This window comes from Salminus brasiliensis, chromosome 4 (genome assembly GCF_030463535.1).
Source record: "Salminus brasiliensis chromosome 4, fSalBra1.hap2, whole genome shotgun sequence".
Classification (NCBI taxonomy): domain Eukaryota; kingdom Metazoa; phylum Chordata; class Actinopteri; order Characiformes; family Bryconidae; genus Salminus; species Salminus brasiliensis.
In genome coordinates this window covers 17,020,549-17,029,525 of record NC_132881.1, presented here as the reverse complement: position 1 = coordinate 17,029,525, position 8,977 = coordinate 17,020,549, and the positions used below count along the sequence as shown (strand labels likewise).

The 8,977-nt window shown below is 38.1% G+C and overlaps 5 non-coding genes across 5 annotated transcripts; all 5 read left to right on the top strand.

Annotated features, from left to right (window-relative positions):
- The first annotated feature begins 480 nt into the window (after nucleotides 1-480).
- Nucleotides 481-570, top strand: trnar-ucu (transfer RNA arginine (anticodon UCU)). Its single transcript is given in 2 exon segments — nucleotides 481-517; nucleotides 535-570. It is a non-coding gene; the product is annotated as a tRNA-Arg (tRNA).
- An 833-nt stretch (nucleotides 571-1,403) lies between these two features.
- On the top strand, nucleotides 1,404-1,493 carry trnar-ucu (transfer RNA arginine (anticodon UCU)). Its single transcript is given in 2 exon segments — nucleotides 1,404-1,440; nucleotides 1,458-1,493. It is a non-coding gene; the product is annotated as a tRNA-Arg (tRNA).
- Nucleotides 1,494-4,124: 2,631 nt separating this feature from the next.
- Nucleotides 4,125-4,214, top strand: trnar-ucu (transfer RNA arginine (anticodon UCU)). Its single transcript is given in 2 exon segments — nucleotides 4,125-4,161; nucleotides 4,179-4,214. It is a non-coding gene; the product is annotated as a tRNA-Arg (tRNA).
- Nucleotides 4,215-7,314: 3,100 nt separating this feature from the next.
- Nucleotides 7,315-7,388, top strand: trnat-agu (transfer RNA threonine (anticodon AGU)). Its single transcript has one exon. It is a non-coding gene; the product is annotated as a tRNA-Thr (tRNA).
- An 849-nt stretch (nucleotides 7,389-8,237) lies between these two features.
- On the top strand, nucleotides 8,238-8,311 carry trnat-agu (transfer RNA threonine (anticodon AGU)). The gene has a single exon. It is a non-coding gene; the product is annotated as a tRNA-Thr (tRNA).
- The last annotated feature ends 666 nt before the right edge of the window (nucleotides 8,312-8,977 follow it).

Here is an 8,977-nt window from a genome sequence, read left to right as displayed (position 1 = left end):
TTAAGCAATTGAGACAAGCTTTCAGAGTTGATGTTATTTGTTTCTGGAAAATGCAGAGGTTCCTAATCAGGGAAGTTGTTTTTGCTGTCTGTGTGAAGTTTGTATGCAAGAGAATGTTTTTGAGTTTGCCTGAAGCTATATTGTGTTGATATAGAAAACCAGTCATGTAGGGTGCCGTGGCTTAGTTGGTTATAGTGCCTGTCTAGTAAACAGGAGATCCTGGGTTTGAATCCCAGCGGTGCCTTTTCCTTGGGTAATCTTTAATCAGTAACTGCTACAATGAGTAAATCAACCCTTTTTTTATTGGCGTCAGACTATGACTAACAGTATGCAGAGCTTTGGTGTGTGCTTAGACTTGCAGATAATCATCAGACCACTGGGATTTACATATGCATAGTAAATTTATTATTTGCCTCAAATATTAGCAGCACTACTGTTATTTTATAGGAAGGTTGGCCAAGGAACCCATTTCTTCACCTGGGCTCTGTGGCGCAATGGATAGCGCATTGGACTTCTAGATAAATAGCTGGAGCAATTCAAAGGTTGTGGGTTCGAGTCCCACCAGAGTTGAGAGTGTTTCCTCTTCTTTAAAGCTCTGTCTACTACCTTTTTGTACTTTTATTTGCAAGATTTTCTCTAGTCTTTTTACCTAATTAATAGCAATTTCAAACTTTAAGAAATATTCTGTTTGATGTTGGGGTATTGGAACATATTTGTGCTGCAGAAGATTCTGCATGTATTTGTGAAGAGTGAGATGAAGCAGTTTGAAATGTTGGATTTTAGCCTTTTCTGAGTCAGAATGATGTTTACTGATCCATTAAAAGATGTTTAAACGGAACCTGAAGGGTAAACAAAAGATGCTAAGTTTTGTGTGTACATTCTGCGTGACAAGGTCTAGTACTCTGTACATGTATATGATAGGTTTAAGCAATTGAGACAAGCTTTCAGAGTTGATGTTATTTGTTTCTGGAAAATGCAGAGGTTCCTAATCAGGGAAGTTGTTTTTGCTGTCTGTGTAAAGTTTGTATGCAAGAGAATGTTTTTGAGTTTGCCTGAAGCTATATTGTGTTGATATAGAAGACCGGTCAGGTAGGGTGCCGTGGCTTAGTTGGTTATAGGGCCTGTCTAGTAAACAGGAGATCCTGGGTTTGAATCCCAGCGGTGCCTTTTCCTTGGGTAATCTTTAATCAGTAACTGCTACAATGAGTAAATCAACCCTTTTTTTATTGGCGTCAGACTATGACTAACAGTATGCAGAGCTTTGGTGTGTGCTTAGACTTGCAGATAATCATCAGACCACTGGGATTTACATATGCATAGTAAATTTATTATTTGCCTCAAATATTAGCAGCACTACTGTTATTTTATAGGAAGGTTGGCCAAGGAACCCGTTTCTTCACCTGGGCTCTGTGGCGCAATGGGTAGCGCATTGGACTTCTAGATAAATAGCTGGAGCAATTCAAAGGTTGTGGGTTCGAGTCCCACCAGAGTTGAGAGTGTTTCCTCTTCTTTAAAGCTCTGTCTACTACCTTTTTGTACTTTTATTTGCAAGATTTTCTCTAGTCTTTTTACCTAATTAATAGCAATTTCAAACTTTAAGAAATATTCTGTTTGATGTTGGGGTATTGGAACATATTTGTGCTGCAGAAGATTCTGCATGTATTTGTGAAGAGTGAGATGAAGCAGTTTGAAATGTTGGATTTTAGCCTTTTCTGAGTCAGAATGATGTTTACTGATCCATTAAAAGATGTTTAAACGGAACCTGAAGGGTAAACAAAAGATGCTAAGTTTTGTGTGTACATTCTGCGTGACAAGGTCTAGTACTCTGTACATGTATATGATAGGTTTAAGCAATTGAGACAAGCTTTCAGAGTTGATGTTATTTGTTTCTGGAAAATGCAGAGGTTCCTAATCAGGGAAGTTGTTTTTGCTGTCTATGTGAAGTTTGTATGCAAGAGAATGTTTTTGAGTTTGCCTGAAGCTATATTGTGTTGATATAGAAAAGCAGTCAGGTAGGGTGCTGTGGCTTAGTTGGTTATAGCGCCTGTCTAGTAAACAGGAGATCCTGGCTTGGAATCCCAGCGGTGCCTTTTCCTTGGGTAATCTTTAATCAGTAACTGCTACAATGAGTAAATCAACCCTTTTTTTATTGGCATCAGACTATGACTAACAGTATGCAGAGCTTTGGTGTGTGCTTAGACTTGCAGATAATCATCAGACCACTGGGATTTACATATGCATAGGAAATTCATTGTTTGCCTCAAATATTAGCAGCACTACTGTTATTTTATAGGAAGGTAGGCCAAGGAACCAACTTCTTCACCTGTGCTCTGTGGTGCAATGGATAGCGCATTGGACTTCTAGATAAATAGCTGGGGCAATTCAATGGTTGTGGGCTCGAGTCCCACCAGAGTCAAGAGTGTTTCCTCTTCTTTATAGCTCTGTCTACTACCTTTTTGTACTTTTATTTGCAAGATTTTCTCTAGTCTTTTTACCTAATTAATAGCAATTTCAAACTTTCAGAAATATTCTGTTTGATGTTGGGGTATTGGAACATATTTGTGCTGCAGACGATTCTGCATGTATTTGTGAAAAGTGAGATGAAGCAGTTTGAAATGTAGGATTTTAGACTTTTCTGAATCAGAATGATGTTTACTGATCCATTAAAAGATGTTTAAACGGAACCTGAAGGGTAAACAAAAGATGCTAAGTTTTGTGTGTACATTCTGCGTGACAAGCTTTCAGAGTTGATGTTATTTGTTTCTGGAAAATGCAGAGGTTCCTAATCAGGGAAGTTGTTTTTGCTGTCTATGTGAAGTTTGTATGCAAGAGAATGTTTTTGAGTTTGCCTGAAGCTATATTGTGTTGATATAGAAAAGCAGTCAGGTAGGGGGCCGTGGCTTAGTTGGTTATAGCGCCTGTCTAGTAAACAGGAGATCCTGGGTTCAAATCCCAGCGGTGCCTTTTCCTTGGGTAATCTTTAATCAGTAACTGCTACAATGAGTAAATCAACCCTTTTTTTTATTGGCGTCAGACTATGACTAACAGTATGCAGAGCTTTGGTGTGTGCTTAGACTTGCAGATAATCATCAGACCACTGGGATTTACATATGCATAGTAAATTTATTATTTGCCTCAAATATTAGCAGCACTACTGTTATTTTATAGGAAGGTTGGTCAAGGAACCAGTTTCTTCACTTGGGCTCTGTGGAGCAATGGATAGCTCATTGGACTTCTAGATAAATAGCTGGAGCAATTCAAAGGTTGTGGGTTCGAGTCCCACCAGAGTTGAGAGTGTTTCCTCTTCTTTAAAGCTCTGTCTACTACCTTTTTGTACTTTTATTTGCAAGATTTTCTCTAGTCTTTTTACCTAATTAATAGCAATTTCAAACTTTAAGAAATATTCTGTTTGATGTTGGGGTATTGGAACATATTTGTGCTGCAGAAGATTCTGCATGTATTTGTGAAGAGTGAGATGAAGCAGTTTGAAATGTTGGATTTTAGCCTTTTCTGAGTAAGAATGATGTTTACTGATCCATTAAAAGATGTTTAAACGGAACCTGAAGGGTAAACAAAAGATGCTAAGTTTTGTGTGTACATTCTGCGTGACAAGGTCTAGTACTCTGTACATGTATATGATAGGTTTAAGCAATTGAGACAAGCTTTCAGAGTTGATGTTATTTGTTTCTGGAAAATGCAGAGGTTCCTAATCAGGGAAGTTGTTTTTGCTGTCTGTGTAAAGTTTGTATGCAAGAGAATGTTTTTGAGTTTGCCTGAAGCTATATTGTGTTGATATAGAAGACCGGTCAGGTAGGGCGCCGTGGCTTAGTTGGTTATAGGGCCTGTCTAGTAAACAGGAGATCCTGGGTTTGAATCCCAGCGGTGCCTTTTCCTTGGGTAATCTTTAATCAGTAACTGCTACAATGAGTAAATCAACCCTTTTTTTATTGGCGTCAGACTATGACTAACAGTATGCAGAGCTTTGGTGTGTGCTTAGACTTGCAGATAATCATCAGACCACTGGGATTTACATATGCATAGTAAATTTATTATTTGCCTCAAATATTAGCAGCACTACTGTTATTTTATAGGAAGGTTGGCCAAGGAACCCGTTTCTTCACCTGGGCTCTGTGGCGCAATGGATAGCGCATTGGACTTCTAGATAAATAGCTGGAGCAATTCAAAGGTTGTGGGTTCGAGTCCCACCAGAGTTGAGAGTGTTTCCTCTTCTTTAAAGCTCTGTCTACTACCTTTTTGTACTTTTATTTGCAAGATTTTCTCTAGTCTTTTTACCTAATTAATAGCAATTTCAAACTTTAAGAAATATTCTGTTTGATGTTGGGGTATTGGAACATATTTGTGCTGCAGAAGATTCTGCATGTATTTGTGAAGAGTGAGATGAAGCAGTTTGAAATGTTGGATTTTAGCCTTTTCTGAGTCAGAATGATGTTTACTGATCCATTAAAAGATGTTTAAACGGAACCTGAAGGGTAAACAAAAGATGCTAAGTTTTGTGTGTACATTCTGCGTGACAAGGTCTAGTACTCTGTACATGTATATGATAGGTTTAAGCAATTGAGACAAGCTTTCAGAGTTGATGTTATTTGTTTCTGGAAAATGCAGAGGTTCCTAATCAGGGAAGTTGTTTTTGCTGTCTGTGTAAAGTTTGTATGCAAGAGAATGTTTTTGAGTTTGCCTGAAGCTATATTGTGTTGATATAGAAGACCGGTCAGGTAGGGTGCCGTGGCTTAGTTGGTTATAGCGCCTGTCTAGTAAACAGAAGAGCCTGGGTTCAAATCCCAGCGGTGCCTTTTCCTTGGGTAATCTTTAATCAGTAACTGCTACAATGAGTAAATCAACCCTTTTTTTTATTGGCGTCAGACTATGACTAACAGTATGCAGAGCTTTGGTGTGTGCTTAGACTTGCAGATAATCATCAGACCACTGGGATTTACATATGCATAGTAAATTTATTATTTGCCTCAAATATTAGCAGCACTACTGTTATTTTATAGGAAGGTTGGTCAAGGAACCAGTTTCTTCACCTGGGCTCTGTGGAGCAATGGATAGCTCATTGGACTTCTAGATAAATAGCTGGAGCAGTTCAAAGGTTGTGGGTTCGAGTCCCACCAGAGTCGAGAGTGTTTCCTCTTCTTTATAGCTCTGTCTACTACCTTTTTGTACTTTTATTTGCAAGATTTTCTCTAGTCTTTTTACCTAATTAATAGCAATTTCAAACTTTCAGAAATATTCTGTTTGATGTTGGGGTATTGGAACATATTTGTGCTGCAGAAGATTCTGCATGTATTTGTGAAAAGTGAGATGAAGCAGTTTGAAATGTTGGATTTTAGCCTTTTCTGAGTCAGAATGATGTTTACTGATCCATTAAAAGATGTTTAAACGGAACCTGAAGGGTAAACAAAAGATGCTAAGTTTTGTGTGTACATTCTGCGTGACAAGCTTTCAGAGTTGATGTTATTTGTTTCTGGAAAATGCAGAGGTTCCTAATCAGGGAAGTTGTTTTTGCTGTCTATGTGAAGTTTGTATGCAAGAGAATGTTTTTGAGTTTGCCTGAAGCTATATTGTGTTGATATAGAAAATCAGTCAGGTAGGGTGCCGTGGCTCAGTTGGTTATAGCGCCTGTCTAGTAAACAGGAGATCCTGGCTTGGAATCCCAGCGGTGCCTTTTCCTTGGGTAATCTTTAATCAGTAACTGCTACAATGAGTAAATCAACCCTTTTTTTATTGGTGTCAGACTATGACTAACAGTATGCAGAGCTTTGGTGTGTGCAGTGGATAGCGCATTGGACTTCTAGATAAATAGCTGGAGCAATTCAAAGGTTGTGGGTTTGAGTCCCACCAGAGTCAAGAGTGTTTCCTCTTCTTTATAGCTCTGTCTACTACCTTTTTGTACTTTTATTTGCAAGATTTTCTCTAGTCTTTTTACCTAATTAATAGCAATTTTAAACTTTCAGAAATATTCTGTTTGATGTTGGGGTATTGGAACATATTTGTGCTGCAGAAGATTCTGCATGTATTTTTGAAAAGTGAGATGAAGCAGTTTGAAATGTAGGATTTTAGCCTTTTCTGAATCAGAATGATGTTTGCTGATCCATTAAAAGATGTTTAAACAGAACCTGAAGGGTAAACAAAAGATGCTAAGTTTTGTGTGTACATTCTGCGTGACAAGGTCTAGTACTCTGTACATGTATATGATAGGTTTAAGCAATTGAGACAAGCTTTCAGAGTTGATGTTATTTGTTTCTGGAAAATGCAGAGGTTCCTAATCAGGGAAGTTGTTTTTGCTGTCTGTGTAAAGTTTGTATGCAAGAGAATGTTTTTGAGTTTGCCTGACGCTACATTGTATTGATATAGAAAACCCGTCATGTAGGGCGCCGTGGCTTAGTTGGTTATAGCGCCTGTCTAGTAAACAGGAGATCCTGGGTTGGAATCCCAGCGGTGCCTTTTCCTTGGGTAATCTTTAATCAGTAACTGCTACAATGAGTAAATCAACCCTTTTTTTATTGGCGTCAGACTATGACTAACAGTATGCAGAGCTTTGGTGTGTGCTTAGACTTGCAGATAATCATCAGACCACTGGGATTTACATATGCATAGTAAATTTATTATTTGCCTCAAATATTAGCAGCACTACTGTTATTTTATAGGAAGGTTGGCCAAGGAACCAGTTTCTTCACCTGGTCTCTGTGGTGCAATGGATAGTGCATTGGACTTCTAAATAAATAGCTGGAGCAATTCAAAGGTTGTGGGTTCGAGTCCCACCAGAGTTGAGAGTGTTTCCTCTTCTTTATAGCTCTGTCTACTACCTTTTTGTACTTTTATTTGCAAGATTTTCTCTAGTCTTTTTACCTAATTAATAGCAATTTTAAACTTTCAGAAATATTCTGTTTGATGTTGGGGTATTGGAACATATTTGTGCTGCAGAAGATTCTGCATGTATTTTTGAAAAGTGAGATGAAGCAGTTTGAAATGTAGGATTTTAGCCTTTTCTCAATCAGAATGATGTTTGCTGATCCATTAAAAGATGTTTAAACAGAACCTGAAGGGTAAACAAAAGATGCTAAGTTTTGTGTGTACATTCTGCGTGACAAGGTCTAGTACTCTGTACATGTATATGATAGGTTTAAGCAATTGAGAAAAGCTTTCAGAGTTGATGTTATTTGTTTCTGGAAAATGCAGAGGTTCCTAATCAGGGAAGTTGTTTTTGCTGTCTGTGTAAAGTTTGTATGCAAGAGAATGTTTTTGAGTTTGCCTGAAGCTACATTGTATTGATATAGAAAACCAGTCATGTAGGGCGCCGTGGCTTAGTTGGTTATAGCGCCTGTCTAGTAAACAGGAGATCCTGGGTTCGAATCCCAGCGGTGCCTTTTCCTTGGGTAATCTTTAATCAGTAACTGCTACAATGAGTAAATCAACCCTTTTTTTATTGGCGTCAGACTATGACTAACAGTATGCAGAGCTTTGGTGTGTGCTTAGACTTGCAGATAATCATCAGACCACTGGGATTTACATATGCATAGTAAATTTATTATTTGCCTCAAATATTAGCAGCACTACTGTTATTTTATAGGAAGGTTGGCCAAGGAACCAGTTTCTTCACCTGGTCTCTGTGGCGCAATGGATAGCGCATTGGACTTCTAGATAAATAGCTGGAGCAATTCAAAGGTTGTGGGTTCGAGTCCCACCAGAGTTGAGAGTGTTTCCTCTTCTTTATAGCTCTGTCTACTACCTTTTTGTACTTTTATTTGCAAGATTTTCTCTAGTCTTTTTACCTAATTAATAGCAATTTCAAACTTTAAGAAATATTCTGTTTGATGTTGGGGTATTGGAACATATTTGTGCTGCAGAAGATTCTGCATGTATTTGTGAAAAGTGAGATGAAGCAGTTTGAAATGTAGGATTTTAGCCTTTTCTCAATCAGCATGATGTTTGCTGATCCATTAAAAGATGTTTAAACAGAACCTGAAGGGTAAACAAAAGATGCTAAGTTTTGTGTGTACATTCTACGTGACAAGGTCTAGTACTCTGTACATGTATATGATAGGTTTAAGCAATTGAGACAAGCTTTCAGAGTTGATGTTATTTGTTTCTGGAAAATGCAGAGGTTCCTAATCAGGGAAGTTGTTTTTGCTGTCTGTGTAAAGTTTGTATGCAAGAGAATGTTTTTGAGTTTGCCTGAAGCTACATTGTATTGATATAGAAAACCAGTCATGTAGGGCGCCGTGGCTTAGTTGGTTATAGCACCTGTCTAGTAAACAGGAGATCCTGGGTTCGAATCCCAGTGGTGCCTTTTCCTTGGGTAATCTTTAATCAGTAACTGCTACAATGAGTAAATCAACCCTTTTTTTATTGGTGTCAGACTATGACTAACAGTATGCAGAGCTTTGGTGTGTGCTTAGACTTGCAGATAATCATCAGACCACTGGGATTTACATATGCATAGTAAATTTATTATTTGCCTCAAATATTAGCAGCACTACTGTTATTTTATAGGAAGGTTGGCCAAGGAACCCGTTTCTTCACCTGGGCTCTGTGGCACAATGGATAGCACATTGGACTTCTAGATAAATAGCTGGAGCAATTCAAAGGTTGTGGGTTCGAGTCCCACCAGAGTCGAGAGTGTTTCCTCTTCTTTAAAGCTCTGTCTACTACCTTTTTGTACTTTTATTTAACAGGTTTTCTCTAGTCTTTTTACCTAATTAATAGCAATTTCAAACTTTCAGAAATATTCTGTTTGATGTTGGGGTATTGGAACATATTTGTGCTGCAGAAGATTCTGCATGTATTTGTGAAAAGTGAGATGAAGCAGTTTGAAATGTTGGATTTTAGCCTTTTCTGAGTCAGAATGATGTTTACTGATCCATTAAAAGATGTTTAAACGGAACCTGAAGGGTAAACAAAAGATGCTAAGTTTTGTGTGTACATTCTGCATGACAAGCTTTCAGAGTTGATGTTA